The 27,105-nt window shown below is 38.0% G+C and overlaps 1 pseudogene; it reads right to left on the reverse strand.

The window, feature by feature from the left end:
* Window positions 1-226: 226 nt before the first annotated feature.
* Window positions 227-26,227, reverse strand: LOC101594767 (annotated as a pseudogene).
* Window positions 26,228-27,105: the final 878 nt, after the last annotated feature.

The raw sequence follows: 27,105 nt of genomic DNA on the forward strand, positions 1-27,105 counted from the left end.
TTATTTTGGTCAAAATTTACTTTAAATCAAAGGTTATCAAAAGAGATAAAGAAGGCCACTTCATACTCATTAAAGGAACAATTCAACAAGAAGATATTATAATCAAAAACTTATATACACCAAGCACAGGGGCACATGCCTGTAATTCCAACACTTGCAGGATTGTGAGTTGGAGGCTTGTCTATGTGATATATAGTAAAACTCTTCCATAGATGGATAGACTTAGCTAGATGATAGATAGGAGATAGATAAAGTCCCACTGAAACAATTTATAAGAACCCCAGACCAAGCCATTTGCTTCAATGCTACTAACACACTCCAGTTTTTCCATATCTATCTCATAATCCCCAAATTTCACATCTATTAAAGTGGAAGACTTCATGATTGCAGGTCTTCTGGCTTCCTTCAATTCATATTGTACAGGTATTCTTCCTGCAGCTTCTCTGCTTCTTCCTTTCTTCCTCCTGATCAGGGCTAGAGAAATCATTAATCTCATCATCTTTAGTATCAGTAGGCACACTTTTTGTGAAGCCTTACACATTAACAGGGCTATACTTGCCCAAAGAATTCTTCATTCCTGGAAGTTTGGCTGTTGTTGCCTTTATAAGATTGATTATACCAACCATGGGCATGGCACAAGTCAGCCAGTAGTGGACCAGAGATGGCTTCAAATACTTTCACATCTGCTGTGATGACACATACTCTCGGATGGAGCTGCTATCTGCCAGGTAATCACTGAGTACCTGTGGGGCTTGTCAGTTCTCAGAAACCCATGGTTTTAGATGTGTCTAGGAACTGAGTAGAGAGAAGAGAAAGAGCATTCAGTGTTCTGTGCTGACAGGAAAGAAATAGAAAGATGCTATTGCTTTTCTTCGGTATGAGAGAGAAAGAGAGAGAGAGAGAGAGAGAGAGAGAGAGAGAGAGAGAGAGAGAGAGGGAGAGAGAGGGAGAGAGAGATGGTGGTGGTGGTATGTGTGAGTGTATAGTGTGTGTTTGCAATATGGAGGTAGTGGTGGTGTTATGTGTGAGTGTATGGTGCATGCTGCATGTACATTCAGAAAGTCAGATTTCCAACTCCATTGCTTTTTGGCTTGTTCTTATTGGAGCCAGCATCTTTCTCCTGATTCTTGCCTGCTGTGGGACTTGAGGTACAAGGGCACATGGCCACGCCCAGTTCTTTAATATGGGTTCTGGAGATTTGAACTTTGTAGTCTCAAGTCTCCCTTTGGCCTCTGTGCTTGAGCAGAAAGCATATTTTACCACTGAACCATCTCTATAGTTTTAAGGTGATATTCTTTTTGCTCAAATGGTTCTAGTAAAATCTACAAACATGCCTTTTGATATCTTGGAATGAGTATGTTCAGAATTTACTTCTTAAAAGACATATTCTAATAATTTGATAACTTTCTCTATATTCATTATCACTAACCTGATTGTGTTGTTACCCACAATTTCTTCAGGAAATACTTTAAAGCACTTTAAAGAGAAAAGACTACTTGTATAAATATGTTAATTATTTGATTGAGAAGTTTGAGCCCTCACAGGGCATGGTAGCATACACCTTTAATCCAGCACTCAGGGCTGAAGTAGGAGGATCACTGTGAATTCAAGGTCACCCTGATATTACATAGTGAATCCAGGCAATAGAACAGGCACTTTGCTCATTTCTGTGTCCCACAATTTCAGACTTTTTTTTGAGGCTATGTATTCAGTCATATTTTGTGAATTTTTTAAAATTAGTTTTGTACTCAGTGAATACAGTCAAGTTGGTACCATTGTTAGCCTCCCCCCTGTCCTTCCCCCTCCACAGGGACTCTTCCTGTTGGGGTATATCATTTCCTCCTACCTGTAACTTTCAGAATTTTGATATTGGTTGATTTTGTAAGAATAAGAGATATTTTCTTATTGTTTTCATTACTTTATGAAGTTGAAAATCTTCCTATTTAATTTGGTCATTAGTATCTCTTCTCTGGATAATCTCTAAATTCTCTTTGGTTATTTCTTTTCTTACTAATGGATTAAAATTTTGTGATGAATGAGTATTTAAGACAAAGTATTACATTTACTTACTCATGTTTGCTACATCCCTGTTTAGTGTCAATTTAACATGAGCACAAAAACATTTTTGTTAAAAGCTCAAGATTGTAAAATAAATTGAGGGCCATTTAATGGGATGAAATCCACACTCTAAAAAAATACTTTTATTGATTTTGTGAAAATGGGGAAGATACCACAGACCACTATCAGTGTGAGAAGCAGACCTGAGAGAGATTTCAAAGGCCTGTACTATCATCATTTTAATTCCTATTAGAGTCTGTGTTTTATACCACCAAACAGAATCAGACACAAAGAAATTTGAGGAAAAATGGTTGAACGTGGAACAGATCATTCTCAGTGAACTTACCCAAACACACACACACACACACACACACACACACACACACATACACACACAATCGCCACATAGTCTCACTCATCTACAGCACCTAACCTAAATCTACCCAAGATACCTGCCCAGATTCAATAATTTGGAAAACATTTCTACTGATATTTTCTTCTTCAGTTACAAATCCTCTTTGAGTTCCTAGAGTAGAAAAAAATACCTTTTAGACAAAAATTGAAAGAGTGCAGACTTCTTATATGAGCAACAAAATAATCTTCTCAAGCCATTTCTAAATTATGGATGTTTGTGATCAAAGCTGAGGTACCTGTGGTTATACCTACTGTCCTTTCTTGTCATATGTTCACCCTTTCAGTGAACAATGTACTTTTCTTCATGGTAGTCCACACCCATAGTCTCCTGGTTAATCCTGGGGAGGTTGAGTTTCTGATGAATGAAAATAAGGATGAGGTAAGTATTTTTGGTGCTTTTGGAACCCTTCAATCTTGAGATGAAGTCTTGCTCTGCCACTTTCTGTCTATACGGGCTTCTTGTATTTGTTTCTGATCTCCCAATTTCTATATTTTTATCATTAAATGCTGGTGTGAGAATTATTATGTATATCATAGACAGGCACATTATCAACAATATCTTCTCAGACATAAGGATATAGGATGTATTTGGACTCTTGGTGATGAATAGGGAAAAGAGTGAACAGGATATCAGTTGTGGCTTCCATGGAGGCCAGAGTAACACTTGAAATAAAAGGATGCTGAGATAGGCAAGAAAATTATAAAATAACTCAATGATGAAAAGTGAGGCCAAACACTTTTGCAAAAACAAAAGCCCTCTTCTACATCAATAGTCCTGGAGATATCACTATATTTCTCATGAATGTATGGGAGACTGAAATTATGTATAGTGCAAATCTTACCAATAATGCCACTGTGGTTTGTTCAAAGCTCATAAACAAGAAAAAATGTGTCTTATGAAACTAGACATCTCATCATTATGGTGGGTAATTGAGATTTCATTTTTCAGAAGATGTCTAGTTTCAAAGAAGGCATTGTTTGCAACAGCTGAGTGTTCCAAACAGCCCAAGGTTTATGCTTTCAAGCTCAAACATTTTATATAAAACATTGGCCACTATCCATGGGAATTATTCTACAATATATGTTTCATTATCCTATGTTTAAAAGGAAAGGAGTCTATGTAATTTATTCTTTTCTTCCTGAATCAAGAGAATCATGCATTTTAGCTTTTATATCATGTCATAATTCAGTAATGTTCCTCATCTATTTACCATATAAACAGCCTTTTTGGGTCTCTTGTCTGCATTTAAAGTTTTATTTTGTTTTCTTTCTTGCTTTTATTTGTCTTGTGATGTTCTGTTAAATATGTTGCAAATATTTATAAAGTGAAAATAATTAGTCTCTGAGTAAAAGCCAAGAAGCTCTCTTTAAGTTCAAACAACTTCAGTCAAAACGTGTTGTGTGCTGAACATGTGACAAACCCTGAGTGCATGCTCAGTATATAAAGATGAATAAAACACTCACCTTCAGGACCTCACATGCTGATGAATTATCAACATTCTTGTGCGTAATAGACCTGTAATTTCTTCTGTAAACTTTGAGACACCTGCTCTCATGAGTCTTTCTTAGTTCTGATCCTCAGCTATATTTTTACTACTTGGAATTGATAAATAACTAATGTTCCAAGGGTGTACAAATTCCTTTTATATATTAAATAGCTGCTGCATAATAATGAGCAAAAAATATAGCAGTAAGGGTCAGTGGTCATGAAAGACTGAAAGGCTTCCTAGTCATGTGATGTATGCACGTTTCATATTTCTGTCAGGGGGTTTTGGACCGAATGGTTTTGTGAAACACAACTTTAAGTTATCTTCTGTTCCAAGTTGTATGGTATAATGCACAATATTGCTAAATATTAGAAAGATGTAAGTGACCTGTGAGATAGAATGAAAATTAGAGAAAGGCATGTGTTTCTGGCTTGAAATAAGGGAGTGGTCAAGGGCTTGAGTTCTGAGGTGATAAGTTATAGCACTGTCTTATATTTGTGACCGAATTTATCTTATATAAAACTGGAGATGGCATTGGTACTCCTCTGTCATGAAGAAGGCTCAGAAGAGCCAGAACAATGCAAGTATCCTGAGGTTTTGCATGTCTGCTGGAAAGACAGCCTTACACATAGGACTGGCATAGGCGTATGCAGGTCAAGAACCCTAAGTTGTCAATGGAAAACTTAGTTCTAGATGTACCAGCCCTGGGGCATTGATGTGTGCAAAGTTAAAGCCTCTAGCCAGATTGAGGGAAACAAAAAAGAGAAGACCAACTGTTTTTGCTTTGCCTGAGGTTCAGTTCTAACACTGAACTTCTCATGCTCCAGGAACAACATCAGTCCTGGGAAAATCAGTATGATTGGTAGCACTAATCTCCTAAACCCTCAAATTAAACCTGGAAACTATAATGCTGAACACATGAGAATAACCAGTCGAAGAAAGGCAGCCAATAAGATCAACAAGCAGAGTATGAATTAGCTCCTGATAACATGTCAAATGACTTCATAATAAACACATTTAAGAAAAATAGTAAACATTATAAAACAGATGCTTAGCTATTTATTAAGTCAGATGGATACAGAGACAAATAAATCATTTGGCAACCCTGGGGAGATGGCAAACCCTGGGTATGGGCTGGGGAGATGGCATGAGGATCTTAGCTTGGATCCCAGAATCTGCATAAGAATGCCATGCATGTTGGTTTGTGCCTGTAATCCCAGTTTGGGGAAGGTGAACACAGGGGATCCCCAAGCCTGGCTGGCTAGCTTGCCTAGCTCAATCAATGAGCTCTGAGTTCAATGCAAGAACTTTTCTAAAACAATAAGATGAGTTACTGAGTAAGGCAACTGATAGCAATCTCTAGCCTCTCCACATGTGTGCATATGTGTCCATTTTATGTCCATTGAAAACTCATTATTAAACTAAAATCTGTTTGAATTATGTGGATATAGGTCTTATATTTTTCTTTTTTGCTAGGGATGTATGTAGTTGAATACTGACACAAGCTACTATTCTTTTATGCAATGCTGCTGGGTCTCTGATTATCAAAAGAAATATATTTCTAGCTGGAAGTGGTACTGTACACCTACAGTCCCAGCATGCACTGGCAGAGGAAGGACGATTACATTAAAGGCCAACCTATGCTGGGTTTCATAAGACTCACATGATAAAAATGAAAAAGAAAAGAAATACTTTTCTTACCAAACAGACTCAGAACATAATACTTGAGCCCCAAGTCTTTCTTTTAAATGTGGAAGCTAGTAAGGCACAAGGAAGAGACTTAATAAAGTTGACATTTTGAAGGAAATAGTTGCTTTGTATGAAGATTATGAGCTTGCATTGGTAAGTGGTTTTTGTCATGATATACAATTTTCCTGTATGATATCCTTAATATTTACCATAATAAATACATTTTAAGAAGCTAAGGCAAACCCATGAGCCTACAGTAGGATTTGCTCATTTATTATAAATCTATATGAGTATATGCATATTCATCTATGTACATATCTACACATATAATGCATATATACACTCATTCCTCCCACACATTGATAGTACAGTCTTGGCCTAACTTCTGCAAGGGGAAAAATTTTGCAATACTAACCCCCAGATTATTTGAGTTTATTTTATGATAGGGGAGAAAAATATATCAATATATTCTTGTTTATCAAAAAAACATAACAAGATGGTAATATGACCTGACTGATGACAGTGGCAGAAGTGGCTCAGAGCTGAAGGAACAACATCAATAAGCTCTTTTGAAAACTACTGAGAAAGAGCTGTGGTGGGAAGTTTGAAGAAGTTATGAAGGAAACAGAGCAACTATGTGGAGGGCAATGGTACAAAAGTGCACAAGGCTTCAGTGCACAGCAAAAGAGTAGGTCAATGAATCTGGCTATGCAGTTGGACATGTTGGGGGACTGACAAGGAAAACAAGCTGACCACAGACTGTCAGGCATCTTCAATGCTGGCTAATTCATATCATTGCAAGTCACTTTAGTAGAAAGTGACCCAATAAAGCTATATTATTGGTAATTGTTTATATATGGCCAGGAAGCATCCAGATGCTAGATTAGTTGCAACTTCTCCACATAGGAGCTTAAAAGAAGCAGCACAATGCACATATAGGGGAGAAAAGTCACAGAGTCAAGACAATAGTTTGTGGGCGTGAGTTGCGATCAGGGTATGATGGGTCAAAACCAGCAGAGAGAATCAAAGACCATTCATGGAGATTAGAAACCTGGATGAGCTGATTTTAGCAAGGTAAAATAATGAGTTTGCGTTAGTAAACTACAACAACCTTTTTCGAACATTAGTTGAAGGTACTTTTTAGGAAAGTAAGAAGGTTATAAAGTTCCATTGGAAATATCCATTGAAGAGTTGTGCTGGGCAAGTGTGCTTTGGCTAAGTGAAGTCAGAGACTGGGGTTTGTAAACCATCTTTAGAAATTCGAGGAACTTCTCTCTTCTTGAGAGTAACTTAATAGAGGACAATGTGGTTATATTTCCTCTGAAGAAAGCCTGTCAAATGGAACCTTATGCCATGGCAGAAAGGTTCTTGTGTCCAGGATATTAGACCCTTGTGGCTTTTGAGCACTTGAAATGTAGCCAGTTCCACAGAGTAACTGAAATTTTTTTGGCACTTAAGAATATAACATTATTTAATTTTAATATTTTTATTAGATATGGACATATTTAGTATGTAAACAACACATGTTGGTACCATCCTTTCCCACCTTCCTGTACCTTTAATGAAGAGGCTTTCCTCATTGGGGATTCAGGTCAACCCCATGAGGCTTGTGGGTCATGCATTATGGGCGGTGGAGAGAAGCAATGTCTTTGTGCAAAATGTCCCAATTTGTGGTACTCACAATCTTTCCACCCCCTCTTTCACAAAATTCCCTGAGCCATACTAGGGGCATTTTTTAAAAAGATTTTTTAAAAAATATTTTTGTTGTTTATTTTTATTTATTTAAGAGCAACAGTCAGAGAGAGAGAGAGGCAGAGAGCGAGAAAGAATGGGTGTGCCAGGGCCTCCATTCACTGCAAACGAACTCCAGATGCTTGCACCCCCTTGTGCATCTGACTAACATGGATCCTGGAGAACCGAGCCTGAAGCAGGGGTCCTTAAGCTTCACAGGCAAGCGCTTAATCACTAAACCATCTCTCCAGCCCTCTAGGGGCATTTGAAGTATACTTCAGTGATGGGTACTTAGGAGCCTCTGGATCTCTGGTTTGGTAGGTGTTAAGTGTTCTCCGTATCTATTTCCACCACCCTTGTGCTGATATCAGAGTCACTAAGAAAGCAGCACTCTTGCTCATTTTCCCAGTTCCTCTGTGGTTTTAGCTGGGGCCCAGGTGAAGTGCACCAGGTCGTTTATCTCCTCAGGTCCAGTCCCTATCTGAAAAAGAGAAGCAGATTATTCAATTGAAAATGAAGTCAGCACCGGTTAAGCACCGGTTATTAAATTAGAGAGAATTAAAAGAGTGTAGACCCACTTATAGTCTAAGGTTAGTGGGAGCTTGATAATGGAAAGCAGAATCATTATTTGGATATGATTTTGACTGGTTTTCCAGTTCCAGATATGGTTTCGTTTCCACTGGATCTGTTAGCCAATCCAAGAGCAGTTGGTTACCCACCATGGCTGTGTACCACTATTACATTTGTGTGAGCATCACATCAGGTTGTTTGCTTTTGAGTTGCTTAGACTTTGAGTTCCTTGGACAGATGTTGGCCCCTTTTCCCCAGTAGCTCATGTAGAACCTTCCAGCACTAGATGGGCTAATTTTCTAGGGACTGGCTCTCCTCTGGATTCCAACTAGGTCTCTCTATGGTCTGTACCAATAGCATATGGTGTCTTCAGCAGTAGGGTCTTGCCATTAACCTCTGGTAAGTAGTCAAGTGCTCTGACAGAAGTCTGTCTTGTTTGGTTTGGGAGATCCAGTTGGTCCCTCTGATCAACAGCTCATCATGGATGTAGACCACATTCTGGTACAGGAAATTATAGTCCAAGGCCAAGGAAAAAGAAGAAAGAAAAGACAGAGGATAAAGATAAACAGTAGAAATTTGAGGTTAGGTTTCATTTTATACTCTCCAGGGCCCTTTGGTTCTGGTGCTCCCCCTAAGGTCCTCTTGAGGGTTCCACCTTTTAGTCTGACTTCCAGGATATAGCATTCTATAGTACTAGTTCAATTTGGGTTCAGTTTTGTGTCCTCCTTACCATTTCCCTTCCCTCCAAGCTCTATCCTCCCTTTTGTCTAATTCAAGATGCTATTCAGGTATTTCAGCAACTCAGGCTAATCCAGGTTAGGAACCACAGATGAGTGAGATCATGTGACAGTTGTCTTTCTGTGATTGTGTGAGTTCACTTTGAATGATATGTTCTAAGTTTGACCATTTTCCTAAAAATTCCAATGTGTCATTTTTTTCTTACTGCAGAGTAGAATTCCACTGTGTAGATATGCCACATCTTGGTTATCCATTCATCCAATGATGGGAAGCTGGGTTGATTCCAGTTGTTAGCTATTACAAAGTCAGCAGCTATAAAAATTGTTGAGCAAATATCTCTGCACTGAGATGTGGAGTTTAGGTTAAATGCCCACTAAGGAAATAACAGGATCTGTTGGCAACTCTATATTCATCCTTTTCAGAAGTCTCCATATATACTTCCACAGTGGTTGTACCAGCTTACGTTCCCACCAACAGTGAATGAAATGTTCCTATTTCTCCACATCTTTGCCAGTATTTATTTTCATTTGATTTTTTAATGTTTGCTATCCTTACTGGGGTAACATGGAATCACACAGTTGTTTTAATTTGCATTTACCTAATGGTTAGGGATGTTGAAGATTTCCTTAAGTGTTTGTTAGCCAGTTATAATTCTTCCTCTGGCAACTCCCTATTTAGTTCTCTGCCCCACTTTTGGAGTGGGTTGTTTGATTTTTTGGGGGTGGGATGGAGTTAGGGTATCACTCTAGCTTGGTCTGACCTGAAATTCACTGTGTAGTCTCAGGGTGGTCTTGAACTCATGGTGTTCCTCCTACCTCTGCCTCCCCAGTGGTGGAATTAAAGGCATGTGCTACCATGCCCAGCTTGATTTTTTTTTTTTTATTGTTTAGTTTTTTGAGTTCTTTGTAGATTCTAGATATTTGGCTCTGTCAGTGATATAGCTGGCAAAGATTTTCTCCTATTCAGTGGGTAATCTATTGGCTCTACTTAGGGTATGTTTGTCTGTGCAAAAGCTTTTTATTTTCATGAGATCCCATTGGTTGAGTGTTTCTTTAATTTCCTGGGTTTTTGCTCAGGAAGTCTTTTCCCTGCCCTATATTGTGGAAAGTGCTTCCTATTTTTTCTTCCAATAGTTGACGTGTTTCAGGTCTTATATTGAGGTCTTAAATCCATTTGGACTTGATTTTTGTGTATTACAAAAGGAGTGGTCTAATTTCATTTTTCTACATATGGTCATTCAATTTGTCCAGCACCATTTGTTGAAAGTGCTGTCTTTTCTCCAATCAACATTTTGGCAGCTTTATCAAAGATCAAGCAGCTGTAGTTACTTGACCAAAGGTCTGGGTCCTCAAATCTGTTCCATTGATCTCTGTTTCTATTTTTATGTTTTGATTCCAGTATCATGCTGTTTTTCATTATTGCATTGTAATATATCTTTCGATCAGGTATAGTGATACCACCACAGGTCTTTCTTTCTAATTTATTTTTCTTTATTTATTTGTTTGCTGAGGATATATTTGGCTATCTAAGGACTTCTGCCACTCCACATGAATTTTAAGATCATTTTTCTATCTGTATGAAGAATGATGCTGGTATTTTTATTGGTATTGCTTCAAATCTGTATGTTGTTTTTATAGAATTTCCATTTTCACAATATGAGTTCTACTTATCTAGGAGCATGGGAGGACTTTCCATCTTCTCAAGTTCTCTTCTATTTCTTTCTTGAGTGTTTTTATGTTTTCATTATACAGGTCTTTCACATCATCAGTTAGTATTATTCTAAGGTATTTATTTATTTTTGCTATTGAAAATGGGACACCATCTGAGTTATTTCACTGTACATTTGTTTTTTTTTCTCAACTTTTTATTAACATTTTCCATGATTATAAAAAATATCCCATGGTAATACCTTCCCTTCCCTTCTTTCCCCTTTGAAATGCCATTCTCCATCATATCCTCTTCCCATCTCAATCAGTCTGTCTTACATTTTGGTGACATGATCTTTTCCTCCTCTTATAATGGTCTTGTGCAGGTAGTGTCAGGCACTATGAGGTCATGGATATCTAGGCCATTTTATGTCTGGAGGGAGCACATTGTGAGGACTCCCACCCTTCTGTTGGCTTTTACATTCTTTCCGCTACTTCTTCCACATTAGATCCTGAGCATTGGAAGGTGTGTTTGAGATGTTAGTACTTAAGTCACTTCTTTCCAGCACTTTGATACCTTCTAAGTCATCCCAAGGTAACTGCCATCTGAAATGAGAAGATTCTCTATCCAAAGTGAGAGTAGCATTAATATAAAGATATGAATATTAAGAGAAGTGCTTACTGGGCAGTTTAATAAGCATAGCATATACGTTTATCCAGACATCAGCAGATGTTACACACCCTAGGGCTCATGACTACCCCTGTTTTAAGTTTTCAGTATCAGTGATTTATTCCCTCCCATGGAGTGAGCCTCCAGTACAATTAGAGAGCAGTTGGTTTCTACCATGATAGATGTGCCACTATTGCACCTGTTGGCTCATTTGGCCTGGCTGGCCAATTATAAGGCTTGCAGTGTCCACTGTTGGGTATCTTCACTGGTGGTATCTCTTTCTCCCATTGAATTGCATATAGAATGGCTTCTTCCAGCTTTCTGTCAGCTGGTCTACATGGAGGAGGTTGTCAGCTCAGTTCCAGCAGGATTTCTCAGTGGACTTGTCCCCCACATATGTGGAGTCTTCAGCAATAGGGTCTTACCATCCATTTCTGGTGAGAAACCAAGGGCCACGACAATGGCCTACAATGTTTTGGGGGCATCAGGGACCTCCATGGCCAACAACTCATTGGTAGGTATCCCATCCCAGGCACTGAAAATTTTCTAGCAATGATCTATGACTCCTGAGTGTTCCATTGTCCAAAACTGGAGGATTCCATGTAATTCATTTATATCCTTTCAGATTTTGATTAGCCCTCCCTCTACCTTTCCTTTACTCAACCTCTTCCTCTGACCTCACTTTGGGCCTTTTCACCTCAGTTAATCTATTCTTCTACTTACATATATAAAATACCAACCTATTAAGTACTCTCTTCCCTTCCTTTCTCTTCCCTTTATATCCATTTTTTACCTTACTGGCCTGTGCTACTGAGTTTTGTTTTTCTCAATTTTTATTAACATTTTTCATGATTATAAAAAATATCCCATGGTGATCCCCCCCCCACTTTTCCCTTTGAAATTCCATTCTCCATTATATCCCCTCCCCATCTCAATCATTCTACTTACATATATACAATACCAACCTATTAAGTACCCTCCTCCCTTCCTTTCACTTCCCTTTATATCTCCTTTTTAACTTACTGGCCTCTGCTACTCAGTTCTTTCTTTCTCACACAGAAGCTCAATCATCTGTAGCTAGGATCCACATATGAGGGAGAACATGTGGCGCTTGGCTTTCTGGGCCTGGGTTACTTCATTTAGTATAATCCTTTCCAGGTCCATCCATTTTTCAGCAAATTTCATAACTTCATTTTTTCTTTACCGCTGAGTAGAACTCCATTGTATAAATGTGCCATATCTTCATTATCCACTCATGAGTTGAGGGACATCTAGGCTGGTTCCATTTACCAGCTATTATAAATTGAGCTGCAATAAACATGGTTGAGTCATATGGTAGATCAGTCTTTAGCTGTTTTAGGAACCTCCACACTGATTTCCACAATGGCTGGACCAGATTGCATTACCACCAACAGTGTAGAAGGGTTCCTCTTTTTCCACATCTTACCAAAAGCAATCTACATATTTAATGCAATCCCCATCAAAATTCCAAAGGCATTCTTAATGGAAATATAAAAAAACAATCCCCTCACCTGGCTTTTCCTGTGGCTCAAGCTGAGCCTGGCAGCTGGCTGGCATGCCGGAGCCGCTTCTGCCAGCCTGTGTGGCCTCTGGATGCTCCGGATCTCTGTTACTTCTCCGCTGATGTTTCAATTTCTTATACACCTCACTTTTTAGTAAAATTATATATTTTGCTGGTTTTTTTTTTTTTTTTTTTTTTTTGGTCTTTTTCCCCTAGGCTGCTTTGGCGTGGTACCTATGCTGCCATCTTAACTGGAAGTCCTATATTTGTTTTTTGCATATAGAAAAGTTACTGGTTTTTGTACATTGATTTTGTGTCTGACCACTTTGCTGAAGGAATTTATCACCTTTAAAATTTTGAGATGGCGACTTCTCAGTCACTTATATATAGGATCATGCCATTTGCAAACAGGGCTAACTTGACTTCTTCTTTTCCAGCTTGAATATCTTTATTTCTTCCTTCTGTCTTATTTTTGGGGCTATTACTTCTAGATTATGTTGAAGAGCAGTGGTAATAGTGGGCACCTGTCTGTTGTTCCCAGTCTCAGTGGGAACTCCTTGAGTTTTTCTCCATTAAGTAGTACTTGGGTTTTAGGAGCTATAAAGACATAAGTAAAGATATAAATATAGATATAAGGATATATCTATATTAATCTATAAAGATATAAATCCTCAATGACTATTCTTCCCAGTCTTTTTGATTTTATTTTACTACATTTTTATTTTTATTATTTTATTAGTTATGTACACAGTGTGTATACAACCATGTTGGTACCATTGTTAGCCTCCTTCCTGCCTTCCCCTTATGCTGGGACCCTCTTCATTGGGGAATGTGGGTCATGCATTGTAAGGTTAGCCATCTATTATAGGGAAGAGGCAATGTCTATGTACATAAAGTCCCAACGTGTGGCTCTAACAATCTTTCTGCCCTCTCTTCCATGAATTTCCCTGAGCCATGTTGGGTTCGTCTTAGGTCTACTTCAGTAATGAGGTCTTGGGAGCTTCAGTGTCTATGGATATCTTGTTTGGTAGGAGTTGAGTGTTCTCTGTGTCCATCTACTTCACTCTTGTGCTGGTACAAGTTTCACTAAGAAAGCAGCACTCTTGCTCAATTCCCCAATTACTCTTGGTTTCAGCTAGGAGCTCTGGTGAGGTTCAATGGGTGGATTGTCTCTTCAGGCTCTGCATCTATCTGAAAAAGAGAAACAAATTCTCCAATGGAGAGTGAAGTCAGCACCAAATAAATGGGATAACCATTATTATTTTAGAGAGAATTTAATAGGTGTAGGCCCTCTTGTAGCCCAAGATTGGTGGGAGCTTGATAATAGAGAGTGGGCTTGTGTTTTGGATATGGTTCTTTCTTGTTTCTCAGCTCCAGCTATGGGTTCCATTCCACTGAGTGGTTCAGTTAGCCAAATCAAGAGCACTTGGTTAACTGTGATGGCTGTATGCCACTATTGCACTTGTGTGAGCATTACATCAGGCTGTCTTCTCCTGAGTAGCTTAGACCATGAGTTCCTGGACAGATGTTGGTTATTTTTCCCTCATTTGCTTATGTGGCACCTTCTGACACTAGATGAGCTAACTAGCTGGGGACTGACTCTCTTCCAGATTCCAGTCAGTTCACTCAGTGTATCATGCCAACAGCATATGGGGTCTTCAGCAGTAGGGTCTTACCACTAGCCTTTGGTTGGTCATAAAGTACTCTGACAGAAATCTGTTGTCTTTTGAAAAAACCTGTAGGTCTCTCTGATCAACAGCTCATTGTTGATGTTAACCATATGCTGGTACTGGCAGTTACAGGCTAGTATCAAGGAAAAGAAGGAAGAAAAAGATAAGTAATATAAAAGAGATAGAGGGAGAGAGAGAGAGAGAAAAAGAGAGAGAGAGAGAGATAAACAGGAGAAGATTAAGTTTAGTCTCCATGTCTTCTCTAGGGGCCCTGTGGTTCAGGTGTTCCCTCTAAGGACCTGATGAAGGTTCAACCATTTAGTCTGTCATTTAGGATGTTGAATTTTATGGTGCCATTGCCATTTGTGTCCTACATCCCCACTCTTACCCTCCCTTCCTTCCCCACACTCCTCATTTCCAGTGTTTTGATCATGAAGTGATATTGCATTTTGTCAAAGGCCTCCTCTGTATCAATTGATGTGATGATGTGGGTCTTATGGTTCAGTTTATTTATGTGGTGAATTACATTGGCCAATTTCTGATTGTTAAAGCACTCTGCAGCCCTGGGATGAAGCCTACTTGATCAAGGTGGATAATGCTTTTGATGTGTTGTTGAATTCTGTTTGCAAGGATTTTGTTCAGGATCTTTGCATCTTAAGTTCATTAAGGATATAGGCCTATAATTTTCTATCCTTGTTCTACCTCTGGCTTTGGTATTAGGGTAATGCTAGCTTCATAAAAGAAGTGGTGGAGGATTACCTAGTCTCTGATTATGTGGAACAGCTTGAGAAAAGTTGATTTCAGTTCATCAATTGAGATTTGATAGAATTCAGCTGAGAAACATTCTGGTCCTGGGCTTTTCTTGTTGGGGAGGTTTTTGATTACCTTTTCAATCTCCATGGATGTGACAGGTTTGTTTAAGAGATTAATATGCTCTCAGTTTAGATTTGGTAGGTGGTATGTGTCAAGAAATTTATCCATTTTTTCCAGATTATTTAATTTTGTGGAGTAAAGGTTTTGGAATTATGCCCTAATGATTCTTCCAATTTAATTGATGTCTGTAGTGATCTCTCCTTTTTCATTTTTTTAAAATTGTCACATTTATTGCAGATGATAATTACAGAAAGGTTTTTTTTCTCTGATCATCCTTTTTATTATTATTATTAATTAGTTTTGTACTCAGCGAATACAGTTAATTTGGTACCATTGTAAGGTTCATCCATGTCCTACGCCCCTCCCCCTGGTCCCTCCTTGTTGAGGTATATGGGTCATGCATTCTAGAGTTTGCCCACAGTTACGCGTAGGATAAATGTCTCTGTATATCATGACCCAACATGTGGCTCTGACATTCTTTCTGGCCCCTCTTCCGCAAAATTTCCCTGAGCCATGTTGGGTTCATTTTTGGTCTGCTTCAGTGATGAGGTGTTGGGGGCCTCTGTGACTGTGGAAATCTGATTTGGTAGGAGTTGATTTTTCTCTGTGTTGATCTCCTTCACCCTTGTGCAGGTACCCGGTTCACCAAGAAAACAGCACCCTTCCTTGTTTCTCCAATTGTTGTTAGTTTCAGCCGGGGCCCTTTTGAGGTATGATGGGTGGCTCTATACTTAGGATCTACATCCATCTGAAAAAAAAGAAGCAGATTCATCAATAGAGAGTAAGTTACCACCAGACAAATGAGATAACCTTTGCTTTTTTATAGAGAATTTAACAGGTGTAGGCCCTCTTGTAGTCCACAATTGGTAGCTTGATAATGGAGAGCAGGCTTATGTTTGGATATTGTACTGACTTGCTTCACAGGTCCAGCTATGGGTCCTGTACCACTGAAGGGATCAGTTGGCTGAATCAAGAGCAGTTGGTTTCCCACCATGGCTGTGCACCACTATTGCACTTGTGTGAGCATCATGACAGGCTTTTCTCTGCTAAGTAGGTTAGACCATGAGTTTCTTGGACAAATATTGGTCATTTTCCCCCAGTTGCCCATGTAGCACCTTCTGGCACTACATGTGCTGACTGTCTGGGGACTGACTCTCTTCCAGGTTCCAGCCATGCCATTCCATTTTATGTGTTAACCACATATGGTGCTCTTAAGCAGTAGGGTCTTACCACTAACCTTTGGTGGGTCATCAAGTACTCTGACAGAAATCTGTCTTTCTTTTAGGTCTCTCTGATCAAAAGCTCATTGTGGATGATAGCCACATGCTGGTACTAGGAGTTACAGGTCAGTGCCTACCAAGAAAAGGAGGAAAAAGATAACTAATATAAAAGAGTTAGAGAGAAGAGAGAGAGGGGGAGACAGAGAGAGAAACTGTGGAAGATTAAGGTCAGTCTTCATCATACCCTCTCCATGGTCTTGTGTCTCAGGTGTTCCTTCTAAGGGCCTGGTGAAGGTTCAGCCATTTAGTCTGCCTTTTAGGATGAAGAATTTTATGGTGCCATTGCTGTTTGGGTTGAGATTTGTGTTTTCCACCCTCTTCCTTGCTCTCCCCTCCCTTCCCACCAATCCTATTGTCTAGTCCATGAGATGCTTGCTGGGAATGTAAGGCTTCTTGGGTAGATGAGTGAGATTATGCGGCAATTTTCTTTCTGTGATTGGGTAAGTTCATGAGAATGATCTGTTCCAGGTTCAACCATTTTTCCTCAAATTTCACTGTGTCACTTTTTCTTACTGCTGTGTAGAATTCCATTGTGTAGATATACCACATCTTAGTTATCCATTCTTCTAGTGATGGACATCTGGGTTAATTCCAGCTCTTAGCTATAACAAATTGACCTGCTACAAACATGGTTGAACAAATCTCTCTGGCCTGTGCTTTAAAGGTTTTAGGGTAGGTGCCCAGTAAGGGAAAAACTGGGTGTGTTGGTATCTCTATAGTCAGCTTTTTCAGGAGTCTCCATATTGCTTTCCAAAGTAGTTGTACCATCTTACATTACCACCAACAGTGGATGAGTGTTCCTAATACTCCACATCCTCACCAGCATTTATTTATTTATTTTATTTTTTGACGTTTGCTATCCTTACTGGGGTACGGTAGAATCTCAGAGTTGTTTTAATTTGCATTTTGCTGATGATTAGGGATGATGAACTTTTTCTTAAGTGTGTGTTTGCCATTTGTATTTCTTCCTCTGTGACCTGCCTGTTCAGCTCTTTGCCCCATTTTGTGAGTGGGGTGTTTGACTTTTTACTGTTTAGGTTTTTGAGTTCTTTGTAGATTCCAGAGATTAAGCCTCTGTCAGTTGGATAACCAGCAAATATTTTCTCCCATTCTGTGGGTGATCTATTGGCTTTGCTTATTGTATGCTTATCTGTAAAGAATCTCTTTAGCTTCATGTGATCCCGTTGGTTGAGTGACTGTTTAAGTTTGGGAGCCACTGGGGTTTGGTTCAGGAAGTCTTTTTCCATTCCTATATCATGGAAAGCACTTCCTATATTTTCTTCCAATAGTAGTCAAGTTTCTGGTCTTATATTGAGGTCTTTGATCCACTTGGACTTGAGTGTAGTGCATGGTGAAATGTGTGGATCAAGTTTGAATTCCCTGCATATAGTTTTCCAGTTTTTCCAGCACCATTTGTTGAAGATACTTGTTTTTTCCAGCCTATATTGTTAGGGCCTTTGTCAAATAGCAAGGAACTATAGATGTTTGACCCCAAGTCTGGGTCCTCAAGTCTATTCCATTAGTCATTAGTCCATAGTCCTATTTTTATGCCAGTACCATACTGTTTTTATTACGATGGCTTTGTAATGTAGCTTTAGATAATGTATGGTGATGCCACCAGAGGTATTTCTTTTGCTGAGGATATGTTTGGTTATGCGAGGTCTTCTGCCTTTCCATATGAAATTTGGGGTCATTTTTTCTATCTCTGTGAAGAACACTGTTGGGATTTTAACTGGAATTGCATTAAATTAGTATATTGCCCTTGGTAGGATTGCCATCTTCACAATGTTAATTCTCCTCTCCAGGAGCATGGGAGGTCGTTCCATTTTCTCAATTCCTCCTCAATTTCTTTTTTGAGTGTTTTTATGTTTTTGTTGTAAAGATCTTTCACTTCCGTGGTTAACGTTATTCCAAGGTTTTTGTTGTTGTTGTTGTTGTTACTATTGAAAAGGGACCATGTACTTTATTTATTTCTCTGTATCTTGGTCATTTGCATATAGAAAAGCTACTGAGTTTTGTGCATTGATTTCGTACCCAGGAGACTCCATCCCAAAACTCCTGAAGGTGATTAACTCCTTTTTCTTTTATTTTGTTAATTTGGGACTTCTCTCTCTCTCTCTCTCTCTCTCTCTCTTTTTTTTTTTTTTTTGCTTGATCAGTTTGACCAGGGGTTTGTCAATCTTGTTTGTTTTTCAAAGAACTTGCTCTTCATTATTCAAATTTTAGAATTGTTTTCTTAGTTTCCAGTTCATTAAATTTTGCTGTAATGTGATTATTACTTTTCGTTTGGAGCTCTTTGTGTTGGATTCTTCTTGGTTGTGCAGCACCTTTAAGTGGACAGTCAGGTTATTGATTTGGGACCTCAATTTGTATGCTGTCACTTCAATTAACTATTTCTTTACTGTGCAGAAGTTTTTTGATTTCATAAAGTCCTATTTTTCAATTATTGTTTTTTATTTTCTGAGTGACTACAATCCTACACAGAAAGGTCTTGCCAATTTATACATCTTGAAATATTTACCATACTTTTTTATCTGATAATTTCAGAGCATCAGGTGTTAAATTGAGGTCTTTATTCATTTAGAGTTGCTGTTTGTACAGCATGAGAGAAGGATCATGTTCTTTCTCCTATATATAAATATCTAGTTTTCTAAGCACAATTGTTGAGTGGCTTCCTTTTTTCCAATGTGTGTGTTGGTCATCTTATCAAAAATTATGGGATGTAGCTGAGTCCTCTATTCTAATTTATTGATCTACATGGCTACTTTTGTGAGAGTACATGTTTTTTTTTTTTTTTCTTTCTGTTACTATGCTTCTGCCATATAGCCTGAAGTCAGATATACAGATACCTCTACCATTATTTCTTTTTCTTGGTATTCCTTGACTCTCTGGGGTCTTTTGTACCTCCATATGAATTTCAAGACTATTTTTCTATTTCTTTGAATAATGATGTTGAAATTTTGGTGAGGATTGATTCTGTAGATTGTTTTTGGTAGCATAGCCATTTTCACAATATTAGTTCTTTCAATCTATGAGCAAGGAAGGTCTTCCAGCCTTCTGGTGTCTTCATTTTCATTTTACAGTGTTTTAAAGTTTTTATTGCAGAGGTTGTTCACTTCCTTTGGTGTATATCAAGGCCTTTCTTGGTGGCTATTGTGAGTGTTTTTTTTTTTTCTTGATTTCATTTCTCTCCTCTCTTCCCCTCCTCCTCTTTGTGATCCTCCTCCTCCTGATATTCCTCGTCCTTCTCTCCCTTTTCCTCTTCCTCTTCTTTTTGATGTAAGGTCTCACACTGGCCCAGGTTGGCCAGGAACTCACTGTGTAAGCCTGACAGCCCTCAGATTCGTGGGAGTCTTCCTAGCTCAACTTCTTACGTGCTGAGATTAAAGGTATGATCCCTGGTGTCCTGCTTTCTCTGATATCTCTATCAGTATGTTTGTCACTGGTATATAAGAAGGCTACTGACTTGTGCATGTGAATTTTATATGTTATTTTTGCTAAGTGTTTATCAAACTTAAGAGTATTTTGGTACAATTTTTATGATCTGCTTTGCCATATGACTGCAAATATGGACTCTTTGACTTATTCCTTTTCCATGTAGATCTCTTTCCCTTATGTTATTGTTGTGGTTAAAGCTTCAAGCACTATATTGGGTAGGGATGGAGAAAATGAGAACTGATTTGTTCCTGGTTTTAGTGCAAATGTTTTGAAGTTTTCTTTATTCAGTATAATATTAGCTATATGTTTGTCATGGGTAGCCTTTACTATGCTGAGATTGGTTCCTCCTATTCTAAGTTTTTTAAAGCATTTTTATTTTTGTTTATTTTATGTGACAGAGAGAGGGGGGGAGAGAGAGAGAGAGAGAGAGAGAGAGAGAGAGAATGGGCATGCCAGGGTCTCTAGCCACTGCAAATGAACTCCAGACTTATGCACCACCTTGTGCATCTGGCTAATGTGGGTCCTGGGAAATTGAGCCTGGGTCCCTTGGCCTTGCAGGCAAATGCCTTAACCACTAAACAGTCCCTTCAGCCCCATTCTAAGTGTTTCTTAGGGCTTTTATCCTGAAGGGATGTTGGATTTTGTTCAAAGGCATTTCTGCAACTATCAAGGTAATCATGTGATTTCTGTATTTAGTCTAATTTGTATATTTTGAGCCATCTCTGCATCTCTGGAATAAAGTCATCTTGGTTATGGTAAACAATTTTTAAAAATAATTTATTTATTTCAGAGAAAGATGTAGTTATAGAGGTGGGATGAGAATGGGTGCCCCAGGTGTGCATCTGGCTTACATGGCTACTGGAGAACTGAACCTGCATCCCAGACTTCACAGGCAAACATCTTAGCTGTTACACCAACTCTCCATCTCAGTAAACAACATTGGATATGATCTTGACTTCAGTTATGAAGCAGTTCATTGAGAAAATTTTGCATTTATATTCATCAGGGAGCTTGCTCTGTGATTTTTCTGATTCTTTTTTTTTTGGGGGGGGGTCTACCTGGTATTGGTATGAAAGTAATAATAGCTTAGCAAAGAGAGTTTAGTAGTTTTCTTTCCTTTTCTATTTTTAAAAATAGTATAATTAACCAATTCTCTCTACTAGAACTGGACAATGAACCCATCTGAGCCTGGTCTTTTAGTTTGGAGATTTTATTATTATTATTATTATTATTGCTTTCATCTCATAACTTGTTACAAATCTCTTAATTGTTTATCTCATCTTGGCCTAATTCTTGTAGGCTATATGCATCTGTAAATTCATCTTTTTACTAAAAAAAATCAATTTAGTAGAATAAAAATTTTTGAAGAATGTCCTAATGATTTTCTAAATTTCATTGATATCTGCTGTAATATCTTCCTTTTCTTCCTTAATTTTATTCATTTGTAGCATCTCTTTTATTTTGATTAGTTTGGCTAAGAATTTGTTGGTATTGCTTATCTTCAAATAATTAACTTTGTGTTCCATTTATTCTTTGTTTTATTTTTCATTTGCATAACATTAAATTTATGTCTTTTTAATTTAATTCTTTTAAATTTAATTTTAATTTATTTCTTTCATCTATGGATTTTGGCTGTGTTTTTTTCTTGGTTTCTCTGATTCTTTAATGTAGACACTTGTCACTATATGCTTCCATTTTATTACTGTTTTCATTGTATCCTATATGCTTTGTTATGCTGTTTTAATTTTCATTCAATTCTAAAATTAATTTTTTTTTCCTTTTTGGGCTGGAGAGGTAGGTGACTTAGCAGTTAAAGAGTTTGCCTGAAAAGCCAAAGGATGCAGGTTCAATTCCCCAGGAATCAGGTAAGCCAGATGCATGCATCTGGAGGTTTGTTTGCAGTGGCGGGAGGCCCTGGTGCATCCATTCTACCTCTCTTCTTCTCGCTCTCTGTCCCTGAAATATCATAAGATAAAATATTTAAAATAGTTTTTCTTTTTTGATTTTTTATGTCCTATTTATTGTTTTACAATATTTTATTTTACTTTTTATTTGAGAGAGAGAGAGAGAGAGAAAATGGGCATGCCAGGACCTCCCGCCACTGCAAAAGAACTCTAGATGTATGTGCCACCTTGTACATCTGGCTCATGTGGGTACTGGGGAATTGAACCCGTGTCCTTAGCCTTCTCAGGCAAGTGTCTTAACTTCTAAGCAATTTCTCCCTATTCATCATTTGATAGTGTATTATTTTATCTGTATGAGTTTGTGTAATTTTTTCAGATTCCTTTATTCCATTGTGTTAAGATAAGATTATAAGAAATTATTTCAGTTTCACTGTATTGGTTATGTTGCCCTGTGTCATATTGTGTTTATGGGCTTATGTTCTATAGATATTCTATAGATGTTTATTGTGATGATTTAATCTATAAAGTAATTAACTCAGCTGTTTCTCTGCTCATTTTTAAATTAGGATGATCTGTTTATTGGTGAGTGTATTGGTAAGATATTGATGACACCTACTCTTATGGTGTCAAGATTAATCTATGCATTTATATCTAGTAGCATTTGTTTTATGAAAATGAGTGCACCATTGTTTGGTACATATTTGTTTAAAGTTGAAATTAACTCTGTTACCTTCATCAGTATGAAATGACCTTTGTCTCTTCTAATTTTGGCTTGAAGTCTATATTTAGATATTAAAATAGTGGCACTCACTTGTTTTCTTCTATTTGCATATAAAACTTTCTTCCATCCTGTCATCTAATTTTTCTATACTTTTGATAATGAAGTATATTTCTTTGGAGGTTAAAAATGGATATTGTTTTACCATCCAATTTGCTAGCCTTTTTCTTTTAATTAGGGAATTTGGAGCACTTATACTCTGAGTTATCACTGAAAGTATGTCTTGTCATCTTATCACTTTGTAGTATTTGGTGTTTCCCTGCCCCTATTTGCTTAACCACTGTTTTTATGTGGTTTATTCTTTCTTGTGGCCTTGGGTATATATTTATATTTCTCTTTAATCCTTCAGGTATCTTTTATATTAATGGCTTAGTGGTCATGAATTATTCCAATTTTTTTATTGTGGAAAGTTTTTTTCTCTTTCTTGGTGTCTGTGTGTGTGGGGGAGAGAAAGATAGAGAGAGAGAAGGAGAGAGAGAGAATGAGAATGGGTATGCCAGGGCTTTAGCCTCTGCAAACAAACTCCAGACTTGTGTGCCACCTTGTTCACATACATACACACCTTGTGAATCTGGCTGATGTGGATTCTGGGGAGTCCTTAGCCTTCACAAGCAAGCATTTTAACAGCTAAGCCATCTCCCCAACCCTTTTTATCTTTCAATTATAGCATATAGTGTTGCTGGTTTAGTAGTAGGCTGCTATATCTTTCTGATTTTCAATATATTACCCCAAGTTTGTCCTGATTTATAAATGTTTTTTGTTGAGAAATCAGCTGTTGTTCTTATAGGATTTACTTTATATGTGACTTAGTGTTGTCCTTTGCAGCTTTCAATATGCTTTCTTTTCTTTTTCTTTTTTTTAATTTTTGTTGTTTATTTTTATTTGAGAGAGACACAGAGAGAGAGAGAAAGAGGCAGATAGAGAGAGAGAATGGGCACACCAGGGCCTCCAGCCACTGCAAACCGAACTCCAGACGCATGTGCCCCCTTGTCCATTTGGCTAACGTGGGTCCTGGAGAATTGAGCCTCAACCAGGGGTCCTCAGGCTTCACAGACAAGCACTTAACCACTAAGCCATCTCTCCAGCCTGCTTTCTTTTTTAAAAGAAATATTTATTCTTTGTTTTAACTTTTTTTTTCATTTTTGTGTACCAGGGAATTTTTCTGTTACATATGAGCACCAGCGTTTCTTATTGCTATAAATGAACAGCAAAGTGTGCATCTTACTTTATGTGGGTGTGCTGGGAATTAAACCTGGGCCAGGATACTCTACAAGCAAATATCGTTAACTGCTGAGCTATCTTCCCAGCCCATAACTATACTTTCTTTTTTTCTGTAAAGTTAAGGTTTTGACTATAATTCAATATAGAGAGGTCATTCTCGTGTCTTATATATTTGGTATTCTAAATGTCTTTTGTATCTTGAACATATCTTTCCATAAATTTGGGAAATGGTGTGCTATGATTTTTGTTTAATTCAAAAGCTTTATTAATTTTTTTTCTTAATCCCTTGTAACTGCCCTTTTTAAATCCATCTCCTCCCTCCCCCTCCCTTGAACTTTCTCTTGTTTCTTACTCTTCCATCTTCAATATTTCTCACTATCTTTCTTACTATATTTTGCCCTCCACCATCATCCACAACAACCTGACCACGTACCCAGTATTATGAAGGTCCTATGTAGGTAATGACAACCTCTGCTTTGAGGTTATGAATACAATAACCAGTTTTTCTGAAAAAGTGTTCCAATGCACTCCATCCCATTCTTTGGTTCTATCATTATTTCTAACATCTCTTCTGCTATTATCCCTGTGCCATTGGATGGGGTGATAGAGATGTCTCATTAACTGCTGAACACTCAGCTGTCACTTCCTCTCAGGACTTTGACAAGTTTAGAGTCTCTCAGCCATCCAAAAACTGAAAATTCTGTAATCAAAACTGAAAGTAGTACTGATATATAGGCATAAGCATAATTACTGAGAGAACAATTTGGTGGGCATAGTATATCCATGTAACCAAACAATAGTAGTAATGGTAGTAACTTCCCCTTTAGGGCATATGACCTTCCCACCCATATGATTTTGAGTAGATTTTCATGATCAGGCATGAAGTCCATCCCATGAAGCATGGCTCAAATTTAGTTAGAAAATAGGTGATTAGCTCCATAACAAACAAGCCACTATTGCATTAGTGAGCACATCTTGACTCGGTGGCCAGTTGTATAGCTTGCAGTGTCCACCAATGGTTAAGACTGCCAATGACTTTCTTCCAGCAGGCTGCATAGTACTTTCCAGCAGTATCATTGTTAACCAGAAGAAAGGATGCTTCCAGCTCAGTTGAAGCTTGATCCCTCAGTGTTCTGCAACAATAAATTCTTGCTATCTAGTTCTGGTGAGCAATGAAGAGCCTTGGCAGCAACCTGTATTTCTTCCTATGCCTTTAGCATGAAATTATTGCTTCTCCTGTTCTTCTTCCTTTTACACTTTGCTTGTTAATTATAGATTTGGTCTTTTTATGGTACCCTTTATATCTAAAGTATTCTAATAATACCTTTTCATTAATTAATTTTTGTTATTAGGTGAATGTTCTTACTCCTCTACCTTGTATTCCAGCCATAATCTTCTATTTTCCTATTGATCAGCACTATTGATGAGGCTTTCCCCAGAGCTCTATATTTGACTTATTGAATTTTTTCTTTCCAGTGTTTTAGTTTTGTTTTTCTTTATTTTTCTTTATTGAAATTTACTTCCATATCCTATATTAACTTCAGCAGTTTGTTGTGTTCTCTTGGATTTATTCAAGAGTTTATAGAAATAAGCTCCTTGATTTCTTTGAATATATTCTTGAATTACTTCATTGGAGGCCATTATGTTAGTATTAGAATTTTTAGATGAGTCATGCTGCCATTTATGTTATTTGTATGTGAGTATATACGTGTGTGTGCATGCATGCACATATGTGCTTATATATTATGGCTTGAGCATGTGGGGTTATTATCTTTATCTTTTTTGTATTAAAACATCATCCGTATCCTTATTTTGGAAGTGTGTACATTAGTCATGAGGCACTAGGCAATAGGCTGGGTTAAGGTATCATTTTCTATCCTAGATTGGTGTTTTAAGCACCAAGTTTGGGCTCCAGTATTCTTCTGAAAGTAGAATGCTGTCTGTAAAACAAATCACTATCAAAGTATGAACATATAGTAATAATCAAATAGTAAACAATGACCTCTTAAATTCAATCATTTCAGCAAGACAGCAACACTAGCAATATGGTATGTCATAAGATATTTGTTACTTTTGTTATAAATGGAAAGAAAAAAAGGTTGAGTAAGCCTAGTGATTACTAATGAGTTGATAGAGAAAATATACAGGAAGAAAAATAAACAGAAGGACCAAACCACAGAGACAAGGGGGAATGGAGTATTTTGGGCTAACTGTAGAAAGAAAATTAGGTAAAGAAAGCAAACATATCATCTAAAATCTTCTCAAGAATATGAGACTTGGAGATGCTACAAACCAGGCAATCTGTATATTTTGGGAAAGTCTCTCAAAAGGAAGATGTAAAAGGAAAAAATAGAGAAAGGGCAGCAAAGATAAAACAAAAAAAGAGAAATGTAAGAAGAGCCCCCAACAGAACTTGTCTGCTAAATTGACATCAGGTATTCAATAAGTAGAAATAGATGTTAAGAGGAAAGAGCTGGATGGAGGTGAAGCATCTGAATGCAACCTTACCTGATTACTTTTTGCAGTCTCAACTCTCATAGCGCCCCTTCTGGGGCTTTCAGATGCCATTCACCCCTCTTGATGGTCCTTTGTGATGTTAAGTCACTAATGCTGTTTCCATCAGTGGGGATTACAGATGCTGGCCATACCTCTGGGAGATCTTTCAGCAGCCAAGTGGTGAATACTCTTCTTGCCTATGGGTGATCACTTGAGAGGTACAGGTTGGATTAAAGATGTTTGTCCCATTAGTTGGTGTCCTTTTACAGTCTGGGTCACAGACAATAGTCATACATCTGGGCAATCTTTAAGGAGTACAATTGCTGGTGATCTTTTTATACATAGTCAATCTTTTTGGAGATTGGGTAATAGATGTTGGTCCAATCCTCATGGGTCAGATTAACAATACTGGTCTCACCCCTGGGTATTCCTTCCAGTGTTGAGCATGCTGTCTGTCACCTGAATCTGTGTTCTTCAGACTCTTGCTCCAACCAGGTTCTCACCTCACTGAATACTGCACAACTCTGATTCATAGTGTCTTCCCCATCAGTAGAGGTATTATATTGGCCATGTTTCCCAAGATTGTGGTTCAGAGAGTGTCTGGGGCTGACAAACAGCAGACTCATCTGAAGTCTTTTACAACATCACACTTGCTGCTCTGAGAGAAGCACATGTTTATAGCAGTTTCCCTTTCTCTGCTGCTGCATATGTTACCTTTGTCTTCCTTCCTCTACTTTTCCCAATTAAAGTGTCTGCTGCTGAGAGCACAGGGATGATTTCCTGAAGCTCTCTAAGCATGGGGCCAGTCACTCTCTCTCACCAGGAGTGGTGGAGGCTACCCAGACCCACCAATCTCTGACAAATATACTTTGTATTTTTTCCTGCTTTACTTTTTCAGGTTTTCTGTTTTACTATTAGAG

This window comes from Jaculus jaculus, chromosome 8 (genome assembly GCF_020740685.1).
Source record: "Jaculus jaculus isolate mJacJac1 chromosome 8, mJacJac1.mat.Y.cur, whole genome shotgun sequence".
Taxonomy (NCBI): Eukaryota; Metazoa; Chordata; class Mammalia; order Rodentia; family Dipodidae; genus Jaculus; species Jaculus jaculus.